Here is a 13,520-nt window from a genome sequence, read left to right as displayed (position 1 = left end):
GGGAAACCCCTTGAATAAAGCAGAGCTGCAGTGAAAAGCATGGAAAATCAGAGCAGCCCGAGAATATCACAAGAAAATAAGTGTTTCAAACTCCTTAAAGGGGTACTTCACTTCCCCAGCATTCGGAACAGTTTGTTCTGAATGCTGGGTGCGGGCTATGGGAGTCGTGACCTCATGACCATGCCCCCTTGTGATGTCATGTCACGCCCCCTCAATGCAAGTCAAGGGACTTGCAGTAAGGGGGCGTGGCGTGACGTCACAACCCCCGTAGCCCACACCCCGCATTCAGAACAAAATGTTCAGAATGCTGGGGAAGTGAAGTACCCCTTTAAGACTCCAATCATTTCTGGTCATCGCTATATCAGATCAACATTACTTAGAAGGGGTCACTTATATTATTTGTATCCTAATATTATTTAAGTCCAACCAGTCCAATTGAAATGGTATCATTATCAGCAGAGGCATAAAGACCCAAATACCCTGCAGTTAGCTGGTACCAGTAGGATCATGTGACCAAACCCGCCCTGTAACAACCGGTGGATGTCATATGAACATGCAGAGTCAGCGCCATGTCCGTGGATTCCGATACCGCTCGCCGCCGTCCTTATTAACACGCAGAGTGATAGGGAAGAATTTGCATATAGAGTGATTTTTGATTAGAACTTGTGAGATTTTAGAAAAGCATCCCCTCCATTAATATCCCTCTAATATAATACACAAGCGCAATTTAGGCAGTCATTTTGGAGTAATCTACTTAACAAGCAGGTGTTATTAATTTCCAATAAGGGCTGAACTGTATTCGGTCCGGCGCCGGTTCTAATCTCATTTGTTCTTTCTCCCTCTTTCACCGTTCATTGGAATCTTTGTTTATAATAAAGGTTTTTCTTAATGATCTCGATAAAACACGGCTCTATTAAAAAGCAATGTTCTCATTTTAATCATTCATATTCCCGGCTCTCCAGAAAGTACATCTCAAAGTATAAGCCTGAATGGAAATATTATGGAAGGTTGGACTGATAGGGTCATTAAGGTCACTGATGATCTGCAGGAATCCGCACTAGGGCAGGGGTCAGGGGTTTGCTCCTTTCTATCCAAGACTATGGGGGAATTTATAATTTGCGCTTTTTGAGCTCACACTTTTTTTCCCTATTAGGTATAAAATTAGTAAAATTGATCATATTGTCACATTATGTTTTTTATTATTTTTTTTATTATTATTTTTTTTTTCTATGGCACCTTAAACTTATAAATGTAAAGGACTAAAAAATTAATGGTTCTTAAAAAAACACTTAAGCCATGTCACGATGCCGGCTGGCAGGTAGTGGATCCTCTGTGCCAGAGAGGGATTGGCGTGGACCGTGCTAGTGGATCGGTTCTAAGTCACTACTGGTTTTCACCAGAGCCCGCCGCAAAGCGGGATGGTCTTGCTGCCGCGGTAGTGACCAGGTCGTATCCACTAGCAATGGCTCAACCTCTCTGGCTGCTGAAGATAGGCGCGGTACAAGGGAGTAGACAGAAGCAAGGTCGGACGTAGCAGAAGGTCGGGGCAGGCAGCAAGGATCGTAGTCAGGGGCAACGGCAGGAGGTCTGGAACACAGGCTAGGAACACACAAGGAAACGCTTTCACTGGCACGATGGCAACAAGATCCGGCGAGGGAGTGAAGGGGAAGTGAGGTGATATAGGGAAGTGCACAGGTGATAACACTAATTGGAACCACTGCGCCAATCAGCGGCGCAGTGGCCCTTTAAATCGCAAAGACCCGGCGCGCGCGCGCCCTAGGGAGCGGGGCCGCGCGCGCCGGGACAGGACTGACGGAGAGCGAGTCAGGTACGGGAGCCGGGGTGCGCATCGCGAGCGGGCGCTACCCGCATCGCGAATCGCATCCCGGCTGGAGGCGGTATCGCAGCGCCCCGGGTCAGTGGAACTGACCGGAGCGCTGCAGTGAGGAGAGTGTAGCGAGCGCTCCGGGGAGGAGCGGGGACCCGGAGCGCTCGGCGTAACAGTACCCCCCCCCTTGGGTCTCCCCCTCTTCTTGGAGCCTGAGAACCTGAGGACCAGACTTTTGTCCAGGATATTGTCCTCAGGTTCCCAGGACCTCTCTTCTGGACCACAACCCTCCCAATCCACTAAAAAGAAGGTTTTCCCTCTGACCTTTTTTGATGCTAAAATCTCTTTGACGGAGAAGATGTCCAAGGAGCCGGAGACAGGAGTGGGAGGAACAGATTTGGGAGAGAAACGGTTAATGATAAGTGGTTTAAGAAGAGAAACGTGAAAGGCATTAGGAATACGAAGAGAAGGAGGAAGAAGAAGTTTGTAAGAGACAGGATTAATCTGGCGCAAAATTTTGAAAGGACCAAGATAGCGTGGTCCCAACTTATAGCTAGGGACACGGAAGCGGACATATTTAGCGGAGAGCCATACCTTGTCTCCAGGGGAAAAAATGGGAGGAGCTCTTCTTTTCTTATCCGCGAATCTCTTCATGCGTGAAGAAGCCTGTAAGAGAGAATTTTGGGTCTCTCTCCATATGATGGAAAGATCACGAGAAATTTCATCCACAGCGGGCAGACCAGAGGGCAAGGGGGTAGGGAGGGGAGGAAGAGGGTGACGGCCGTACACCACGAAAAATGGGGATTTGGAGGAAGATTCAGAGACTCTGAAATTATACGAGAATTCGGCCCAAGGTAGAAGATCTGCCCAGTCATCCTGGCGGGAGGAAACAAAATGTCGTAAATAATCACCCAAGACCTGGTTAATTCTTTCTACTTGTCCATTGGATTGAGGATGATATGCAGAAGAAAAATTTAATTTAATCTTGAGTTGTTTACAGAGAGCCCTCCAGAATTTAGACACGAATTGGACGCCTCTATCCGAGACGATCTGCGTAGGCAACCCGTGAAGACGAAAAATGTGTACAAAAAATTGTTTAGCCAACTGAGGCGCTGAAGGAAGACCAGGAAGAGGGATGAAATGTGCCATTTTGGAGAATCGATCAACGACCACCCAAATAACAGTGTTGCCATGGGATGGGGGTAAGTCAGTAATAAAATCCATACCAATCAGAGACCAAGGCTGTTCGGGGACAGGCAGAGGATGAAGAAAACCAGCGGGCTTCTGGCGAGGAGTCTTATCCCGGGCACAGATAGTGCAGGCTCGCACAAAGTCCACCACATCAGTCTCTAGAGTCGGCCACCAATAGAAGCGAGAGATGAGTTGCACAGATTTCTTGATGCCCGCATGACCTGCGAGATGGGAGGAGTGACCCCATTTGAGGATTCCGAGGCGTTGGCGTGGAGAAACAAAGGTCTTTCCTGGAGGAGTTTGCCTGATGGAGGCTGGAGAAGTGGAAATCAGGCAGTCAGGAGGAATGATGTGTTGAGGAGAGAGTTCAACTTCAGAAGCATCTGAGGAACGAGAGAGCGCATCGGCCCTAATGTTCTTATCGGCAGGCCGAAAGTGAATTTCAAAATTAAATCGGGCAAAGAACAGAGACCACCTGGCCTGACGAGGATTCAGCCGTTGGGCAGACTGGAGGTAGGAGAGGTTCTTGTGATCGGTGTAAATAATAACTGGAAATCTTGATCCCTCCAGCAGATGCCTCCATTCCTCAAGTGCTAATTTAATGGCTAGAAGCTCTCGATCCCCGATGGAGTAGTTCCTCTCCGCCGGAGAGAAGGTCCTAGAAAAAAAACCACAAGTAACAGCATGCCCGGAAGAGTTTTTTTGTAGAAGGACAGCTCCAGCTCCCACTGAGGAGGCATCAACCTCCAATAGGAAGGGTTTAGATGGGTCAGGTCTGGAGAGCACGGGAGCCGAAGAAAAGGCAGACTTGAGCCGTTTAAAGGCGTCTTCCGCTTGAGGAGGCCAAGACTTGGGATCGGCATTTTTTTTGGTTAAAGCCACAATAGGAGCCACAACGGTAGAAAAATGTGGAATAAATTGCCTGTAATAATTGGCGAACCCCAAAAAACGTTGGATGGCACGGAGTCCGGAGGGGCGTGGCCAATCTAAGACGGCAGAGAGTTTGTCTGGATCCATTTGTAGTCCCTGGCCAGAGACCAAGTATCCTAGGAAAGGAAGAGATTGGCATTCAAACAGACATTTCTCTATTTTGGCATAGAGTTGATTGTCACGAAGTCTCTGAAGAACCATACGGACATGCTGGCGGTGTTCTTCTAGATTGGCAGAAAAAATCAGGATATCGTCCAGATATACAACAACACAGGAGTATAGGAGATCACGAAAAATTTCATTAACAAAGTCTTGGAAGACGGCAGGGGCGTTGCACAGGCCAAAGGGCATGACCAGATACTCAAAGTGTCCATCTCTGGTGTTAAATGCCGTTTTCCATTCATCCCCCTCTCTGATGCGGATGAGATTATAAGCACCTCTTAAGTCCAGTTTGGTAAAAATGTGGGCACCTTGGAGGCGATCAAAGAGTTCAGAGATGAGGGGTAGGGGGTAGCGGTTCTTAACCGTGATTTTATTAAGACCGCGGTAGTCAATGCAAGGACGTAGAGAGCCATCTTTTTTGGACACAAAGAAAAATCCGGCTCCGGCAGGAGAGGAGGATTTACGGATAAAGCCCTTTTTTAAATTTTCCTGGACGTATTCAGACATGGCAAGAGTCTCTGGGACGGACAGAGGATAGATTCTGCCCCGGGGTGGAGTAGTGCCCGGGAGGAGGTCAATAGGACAATCATAAGGCCTGTGAGGAGGTAGAGTCTCAGCTTGTTTTTTGCAAAAAACGTCCGCAAAGTCCATATAGGCCTTAGGGAGACCGGTTACAGGAGGAACCACAGAGTCACGGCAAGGGTTACTGGGAACCGGTTTTAGGCAGTCCTTGGAACAAGAGGGCCCCCAACTCCTGATCTCCCCAGTGGACCAATCCAGGGTTGGGGAATGAAGTTGAAGCCAGGGAAGTCCAAGGAGAATTTCAGAAGTGCAATTGGGGAGGACCAAAAGTTCAATCCTCTCGTGATGAGATCCGATGCACATTAGAAGGGGCTCCGTGCGGAAACGTATGGTACAGTCCAATCTTTCATTGTTTACACAATTGATGTAGAGGGGTCTGGCGAGACTGGTCACCGGGATGTTGAACCTGTTGACGAGAGAGGCCAAAATAAAATTTCCTGCAGATCCGGAGTCCAAGAAGGCCACAGCAGAGAAGGAGAAGGCAGAGGCAGACATCCGCACAGGCACAGTAAGACGTGGAGAAGCAGAGTAGACATCAAGGACTGTCTCACCTTTGTGCGGAGTCAGCGTACGTCTTTCCAGGCGGGGAGGACGGATAGGACAATCCTTCAGGAAGTGTTCGGTACTAGCACAGTACAGGCAGAGATTCTCCATGCGGCGTCGTGTCCTCTCTTGAGGTGTCAGGCGAGACCGGTCGACCTGCATAGCCTCCACGGCGGGAGGCACAGGAACAGATTGCAGGGGACCAGAGGAGAGAGGAGCCGGGGAGAAGAAACGCCTCGTGCGAACAGAGTCCATATCCTGGCGGAGCTCCTGACGCCTTTCGGAAAAACGCATGTCAATGCGAGTGGCTAGGTGAATGAGTTCATGTAGATTAGCAGGGATTTCTCGTGCGGCCAGAACATCTTTAATGTTGCTGGATAGGCCTTTTTTGAAGGTCGCGCAGAGTGCCTCATTATTCCAGGATAATTCTGAAGCAAGAGTACGGAATTGTACGGCATACTCGCCAACGGAAGAATTACCCTGGACCAGGTTCAACAGGGCAGTCTCAGCAGAAGAGGCTCGGGCAGGTTCCTCAAAGACACTTCGAATTTCCGAGAAGAAGGAGTGTACAGAGGCAGTGACGGGGTCATTGCGGTCCCAGAGCGGTGTGGCCCAAGATAGGGCTTTTCCAGACAGAAGGCTGACTACGAAAGCCACCTTAGACCTTTCAGTGGGGAACTGGTCCGACATCATCTCCAAGTGCAATGAACATTGGGAAAGAAAGCCACGGCAAAACTTAGAGTCCCCATCAAATTTATCCGGCAAGGATAGTCGTAGTCCAGAAGCGGCCACTCGCTGCGGAGGAGGTGCAGGAGCTGGCGGAGGAGATGATTGCTGGAGCTGTGGTAGTAACTGTTGTAGCATAACAGTCAGTTGAGACAGCTGTTGGCCTTGTTGTGCTATCTGTTGTGACTGCTGGGCGACCACCGTGGTGAGGTCAGCGACAACTGGCAGAGGAACTTCAGCGGGATCCATGGCCGGATCTACTGTCACGATGCCGGCTGGCAGGTAGTGGATCCTCTGTGCCAGAGAGGGATTGGCGTGGACCGTGCTAGTGGATCGGTTCTAAGTCACTACTGGTTTTCACCAGAGCCCGCCGCAAAGCGGGATGGTCTTGCTGCGGCGGTAGTGACCAGGTCGTATCCACTAGCAATGGCTCAACCTCTCTGGCTGCTGAAGATAGGCGCGGTACAAGGGAGTAGACAGAAGCAAGGTCGGACGTAGCAGAAGGTCGGGGCAGGCAGCAAGGATCGTAGTCAGGGGCAACGGCAGGAGGTCTGGAACACAGGCTAGGAACACACAAGGAAACGCTTTCACTGGCACGATGGCAACAAGATCCGGCGAGGGAGTGAAGGGGAAGTGAGGTGATATAGGGAAGTGCACAGGTGATAACACTAATTGGAACCACTGCGCCAATCAGCGGCGCAGTGGCCCTTTAAATCGCAAAGACCCGGCGCGCGCGCGCCCTAGGGAGCGGGGCCGCGCGCGCCGGGACAGGACTGACGGAGAGCGAGTCAGGTACGGGAGCCGGGGTGCGCATCGCGAGCGGGCGCTACCCGCATCGCGAATCGCATCCCGGCTGGAGGCGGTATCGCAGCGCCCCGGGTCAGTGGAACTGACCGGAGCGCTGCAGTGAGGAGAGTGTAGCGAGCGCTCCGGGGAGGAGCGGGGACCCGGAGCGCTCGGCGTAACAAGCCACACCCCATTTTTTATTTCAAAGACCCTTTGTTGCATAAAGTAATTTATTCAAAACACAATAAATTTAATACAAGTTATTAAAGCCAGTTTTACCACAAATTTGCAATAGTAAATCTACATCAAATCTCCTTGGTGTCTAAAATAGTCAGTTGTCAAAGAATGGAAAATAACTAATATTAAAGTATAGATGACATCCTCCCTTTTACCTCAACTTCTTTACCCTTCATTTCCTTTTTTTTTTTTCCTTTTCTCCTTGCCTTCTTCCTTTAATCATATTTTCCTTTCTTTTTTTCTTCCTTTTTTCCTTTCCTCCTTCCTTTCATGTCCGCTTCCTTTTCTCCTCCCTTTACTTCCTTTCTTTCATCCACTGCTCCCTTCTCTATTCCCTTCTTTTCTTACTCTCTCCTTTAATTTCCCTTTCCTTTTCCCATTTGCATTCCCATTCCTTTCTTCTTCCTTCCATCCATCTTTCCATCCATCCTTCCCTTCTTCCTTCCTTCCTTCCCTCCATCCATCCTTCCCTCCTATCCCTCTCACCTTTTTTTCCCCTTTTTCCCTTCTTCATAACATTCATTCCCACATTGACTTTTTCTTACCCTTTCATCTTGCTTCCTTTCTTCCCTTCCCTCCTTCCTTCCTTCCTGTCTTACTCTCTTTCCTCTATTGCTTCCTTTCTTACTTTCCTTTCCTTTCATTTCCTGTTTCCTTTTTCCATTCCCTTCTTGCATCCTTATCTCTTTTTCTACCTCCTTTGTCACCATCCTTCATTTCTCTTTTCTATATTCTTTTCTCTCCCTTCCACCATTCTTGCTAACCTCTCCTCTTCCCTCCCTCCTTCCTTCATTTCTTCCTTCCTAAAGAAACAACACCCAAGTATTCAATAGACATACAATTCAACCATAAGTAGATCAGTTTTGGCACTGCTATACCATATATATATATATATATATATATATATATATATATATATATATGTGCACACCTGAACAAGTACGTCGACGATGCGATCAATGCTGGCTCATAAGGGGGGCTCACTAAAGCATAAGTATATGGAATCCACAATATGTAGTATGGGTAGGTTCACAAATGTCGCATTTTGCTGCGTATTTTCCTACCCATTGAAGTAATGGGTCACAAAATCAGCTGCAGAAAATATGCAGCAAAAGATGACACACGTGACCCTGCGCTAAAGAGGAAATAGTGGCACTAACCCTTCTGTAAAAAACTTCATATCTTTATTGTAAATGTGCAGATAAAAATGTGTACAGCAGGGAGACATATAAACAATGGAAGCAATACCTAGCGGCTACAGCCGTTTCTAACATCAACAGCAAGAAACGGCTGTAGCTGCTAGGCATTGCTCCCATTGTTTTTATGTACAGTATCCCTGCTGCACAACTTTGTTGGCCCAAAGAAGTGCGCATTGGCACAAGAAACGACTGCAGCCGGTAGGTATCGCTCCCGTTGTATTTTGTCTCCCTGCTGCACAATATACAATAATATAATAAATAAATAATGTTTCACTATTCAACGTTTTACACTAAGTGTTCTCCTTTTTGTAAGATATTAGAAAAATATTCTTGCATAAGTTAATATCTTTTAATCTGTTCGGTTTCAGTGTAACACTATATAAACCGTGTAGACGCTGCTTCTTTTTTCCGGGATCATTACTCATGTTCCTGCAGGAAGCTTCCAACTTTCTACAAAACTAGTTTTACAGCTTTTGTGCCACAAGCAAGAAGAATCTGAAGGCAGACAGCCTATCACTTAGGTCCTACGATGGGCCGCACGCCAGAAATGTGTCTCTCGTGTGATACATCTGCAAGCTGCTCAACAAGGAGGAAAAAGACTCAGGTAGGGAGGACTTGGAAAGGCAAAATCTACCTGCGCTGCCATTATACCGGCTCCTGAAGCATCACAGAGGCCCTTGCTTTTTTTTGGTCCGATATATATATATATATATATATATATATCGGACCAAAAAAAAGCAAGGGCCTCTGTGATGCTTCGCCGCTGGTCACACTTCTGCCCCTATTCCACCCAAATCCCTCGACCACCCCTACACACACACACACACACACACACAAATTATATATAAGAAACACTTTAATGTAGGTAAAATAATTTTCCATGACCAATAATACCAGTATACAAGGAGTAAATACCCCCACACAATAACTGGATAATACCGCCATACTGTACTGAATAAAACTATATAGAGACCAGTATACTATACAGGATCTGTATACAATATAGGTGATTATATACAGGACCATATGGCGGTAGATATCAGCTGTGCACAGGATGCCCAGTTGTCCACAGTTGCCCACAGCAACCATTCAGATCACTTCTTTCATTTTACAGAGGCCTTGTTAGAAATTAAAGAAGCGAGCTGGTTGGTTGCTATGGGCAACTGGGCATCTTTTCCTCTGGACAGGTTTTGATAAATCTCCCCCGATATGTATACCATATAAGTGATTATAGGTACATGAAGGGACTCACAATTACTAGTTTCTGATCAGCGTTGTCCTCTTTCCTTTTCTTCTCCGTCTGGATCAGACCGCCATGTCGATCTCATCTGCAGGGCAATGTTAGACATTTTTACAGTGCCCTCCCCTCCTCTACACAATCTTCCCATTTATAGGCCCACAAACTGTAATAATGCCCTCCTTGGTGCCCTGCACAGTAAAAGGGCAGGTAGGTGGGTAGGTAGCCAGGTAAATAGGTAGGTAGATCAGAAAGATAGATTTGTAGGTAGGTGACCAGCTAGGTACTTAGACAGCCATATATGAAGGCCAGGTATGTACATAGTAAGGTAGCCAGGTATGTAGGTAGGTAGCAAGATATGTAGGTAGGTAGCTAGGCAGCCAGATATGTAGGTAGTTAGATAGCCAGGTATGTAGGTAAGTATTAAGGCATCCAGGTATAAAGTTAGGTAGCCAGGTAGTTAGTCAAGTATGTAGCCAGCACCCCCCTCTACCCAGTGGCGGATCCAGAGTCTAGTCTCGGGAGGGGCATCAGAGTATTTCGTGTTAGCGGACAGAAAATAAGGCGTTGCTTACGGAAGTTACAGGCAGGTAATGAACAGTGGGATTTCACAGAAGCGTGATTGACTTGGAGTTACATTGTGTTGTTTAAGTGTTACCTTTATTTTTTTTTTCAGCAGTGTATTTTAAGGGACAGTTTTTGGGGGGTTAAACTACTATGCCCCTCAGGAAAATATCTAGTATCAGGGTTATAATAGTTTGGGTCTCTGCTCCACCATACGTTTTGATTTACTTTCTTATTTCTGATTTGTGATTTCATATCTGTACTTCCCTTTATATCTTTATATATATATATATATATATATATATATATGTAATGTTATATACCCCACTATCTACCTATTTATCTTTTGTGTATTTTTGACAGTTTTATACTACTGATATATCTTTATTGAAATACGTGTATTTAATGCGTACTATTAAAAGTTGTGTTTTAGGTATTTTGTTACATGAGAAGTAAAGTTACTACATTCGTCGTTTTAACGATTGCAGAAGTTTATACCCAGAAGAATATTTCTTAAATTACCTGCAAATATAGAAAAATATGCCTGAAGAAGGAGGCTATATATATGACGTCCGAAACGCGTTGCAATTAAAACCCTTTGATATGTGAGGACTTCTCCTGGTTATTACCTATATGCTTTCCTGGAGGGGGGATAGTATGTGAGACCTGGTCTTACACTCCCCCCATGTGAAGTAAGTGAACCATTTCTCTGCTTCTTATGACAACCTGAAATTATTCTGCCATTTCTCCTACTCTGAGCGCTGGTCTTTTTCTATATTTGTTTTTATTTTCGCTACGGATTCCCTATGGGTCTTCCGGAATACCCTGCGCACTCCTGAAAGGGATGTCCTTGTGTCAGAGACTGGGAGATAAATTTTACGTTTGAAGAGGACCCAGGATGTTTGTGGGGGAGTACACACACAGTGTGACCCCCACTCACACCGGGTGAGTAACACACACCTCATTACATATATTTTGGGATTAGAGCGCCGCCTTCTTTTTGTTAATATACTGTATCTCCTTAAATTACCTGCGGTATAAATGTATTTAAAAAAAATTATAAAAAAAAATAATAATCTAAATGTCCCTCTAAAAATCTAGTGGATAACAAAAAATAAAAACAAAAAATACCATCCCACTAATATTGATGCACTAGGGTTAAAAGGGTACTCCGCCACTACCCATCTTATCCCCTACCAAAGGATAGGGGATAAGATGTCTGATTGTGGGGTGTCCAGTTGCTGTGACCCCCCGTGATCTCTGTGTAGCACCCAGCGTTCATTTAGAACGGCGGGGGTTGTGACATCATGGTCACGCCCTTGTGATGTAACATCACGCCCCCTCAATGCAAGTCTATGGGAGGGGGCGTGGCGATTGCCACGCCCCCTCCCATAGACTTGCATTGAGGGGGCGTGGCGTGATGTCACGAGGGAAGTCACGACCCCAGCGTTCGGAACAAAATATTCAGAACGCTGGGGCAGCGGAGTACCCCTTTAAGCTCACAGGGGGAAACGTTAAGACCAAGAAAAATGTAATTCTGTTATCATTGAGGAAATAAGAATTTAATAAACTAAAAGAAATTGTATAATATAAATGGATTTTTTATTGTCTTCTTATTCTGTCGGCCTCTTGGTTTTAGATTCACATTTTTCTTAATTGCAGGTTCCCGTGCGCCTCAGGTAATGCCGGTTCGGTATTTTCCTGTTACTTGCTATTATTTCTTGGCTGAACCTGTGTTGCTTTGAAAGCCCTTATGAAAGTAATCCAGCCCCGGGAATCAATGCAGCCTTGTTTTACAGCCGTCCTCCAGCAGCGTCCACTGTACGGCAATCGATGGATCCTGACGGGCAGCAGCAGCAACGACCTCCCTGCATCGCTACAAAGGTTTATGTCTCCTACACATGAGATACAGGGCCAGAACTCATTAGAGACGGTACAATCATTATATACAGTATATAAAGAATGGAAATCCATAGATATATATGGAGAGATAGATAGATATGAGATAGATTTGAGATTTATGATTATTAATCATATTCCTTTACCTAAACGTGTGTGGGGGTGGGGGGGGGGGATTGGAGCAGACAGGCGATGTTAAAGAAACTCGAATTGAAGTGGATTTTTAGGCTAGGATCCCTGAATCCACATGGCTTAAATGTGGAATTTAAAACAGGACATAGAGTGGTTGCACAATAATGGTCCTCACTGACAACCCTATAACTGGATATATGAGTACAGTGACCCCCCGACCTACGATGGCCCCGACATACGATCATTTCAGCATACGATCACTCTCAGAGGCCATCGCATGTTGAAGGCAGCACCAACATACGATGCTTTTGTATGTCGGGGCCATCGCATAAACGGCTATCTGCCAGCACAGACTGCTTCAGCTGCCACCGGATAGCCGTTTACGGTGCCCCGTGTGGTCCGCTGACGATCACTTACCTGTCATCGGGGCTCCGGCGCGTCCTCTTCGGGATCCCCTGCATTGTCGGCGCTCTCCATCGTCGTCATCACGCCGCTGCGCACGCCGTCCCGTCATCCAATAGGAGCGGCGTGCGTAGCGACGTGATGATGGCGACGGAGAGCGAGGATGCCGGGGAAGCAGAGGCCTTGCCGGAGCGTCGGGGACACCCCGGGGACGCGGCGACAGCGATGGAAGGCGACATCCAGGGCAGCGGTGACGAGCGGTGACGGTCCGGAGCGGCGGGGACACGTGAGTATAACCTCCAATACCAGTGGTCTTCAACCTGCGGACCTCCAGATGTTGCAAAACTACAACTCCCAGCATGCCCGGACACCCAACGGCTGGGTGTTGTAGTTTTGCAACATCTGGAGGTCCGCAGGTTGTAGACCACTGTCCTATACTGTACATTGCACGGATCCCTCAACATACGATGGTTTCAACAAACGATGGTCCATTTGGAACGGATTACCATTGTATGTTGAGGGACCACTGTATTTGGTATTGGAGTATTTTTTTGTGATAACACCAAGAAGCACTGACTGCTATTTTTTCTCTTCTTGTCTTTTCTCTAGGAGGAAGATGGGAAGCACTGAAACACTCACGTGATGATTTTATGAAATATTGTATATTTTTTGTTAATAAATTTACATTATGAATAATTTTATTGTGAGGAAGCAGATAGATACAGTGTACATTTATTCTTTGGTCCAGTTTATTCTTTTTTTATTATATATAAAATATTGTTTTTTAATATTATTTATTTATTTATTCATTTTTTATTTTATTTTACTTTGTATTTTGTTTTTTTACTTTAAGTTTGGTCGCAGTGATGTCCCTTATGTCCTGGTATGTTTGAATATGAATCCTTTGGTGATTTGTGTCCACTTGGGCTGTGGGCACACCATTCCCTTATATATGATGGGGGTGGTGTGCTCGCGTGCACATTGTGCGGTACTTGGTCCTGGTGTTCCGGGATCGGGTGCCGTGCGTGGCGCACATCACTTTACTATCTTGAGTGCCTTGATGTGGATGAGGGCCTGGGACTCATCTGTGACAGCTATTGTT

General features: G+C 46.4%; 1 long non-coding RNA gene across 1 annotated transcript; it reads left to right on the top strand.

Moving 5' to 3' along the window:
- The first annotated feature begins 9,315 nt into the window (after window positions 1–9,315).
- Window positions 9,316–13,160, top strand: LOC130295545 (uncharacterized). The gene is made up of 4 exons (XR_008848900.1): window positions 9,316–9,418; window positions 10,474–10,930; window positions 11,648–11,918; window positions 13,028–13,160. It is a non-coding gene; the product is annotated as an uncharacterized LOC130295545 (long non-coding RNA).
- The last annotated feature ends 360 nt before the right edge of the window (window positions 13,161–13,520 follow it).

Source organism: Hyla sarda, chromosome 11 (assembly GCF_029499605.1).
Source record: "Hyla sarda isolate aHylSar1 chromosome 11, aHylSar1.hap1, whole genome shotgun sequence".
Taxonomy (NCBI): domain Eukaryota; kingdom Metazoa; phylum Chordata; class Amphibia; order Anura; family Hylidae; genus Hyla; species Hyla sarda.
The sequence above is the reverse complement of the archived record's forward strand: the minus strand, read 5'-3'. Positions and strand labels throughout refer to the sequence as shown.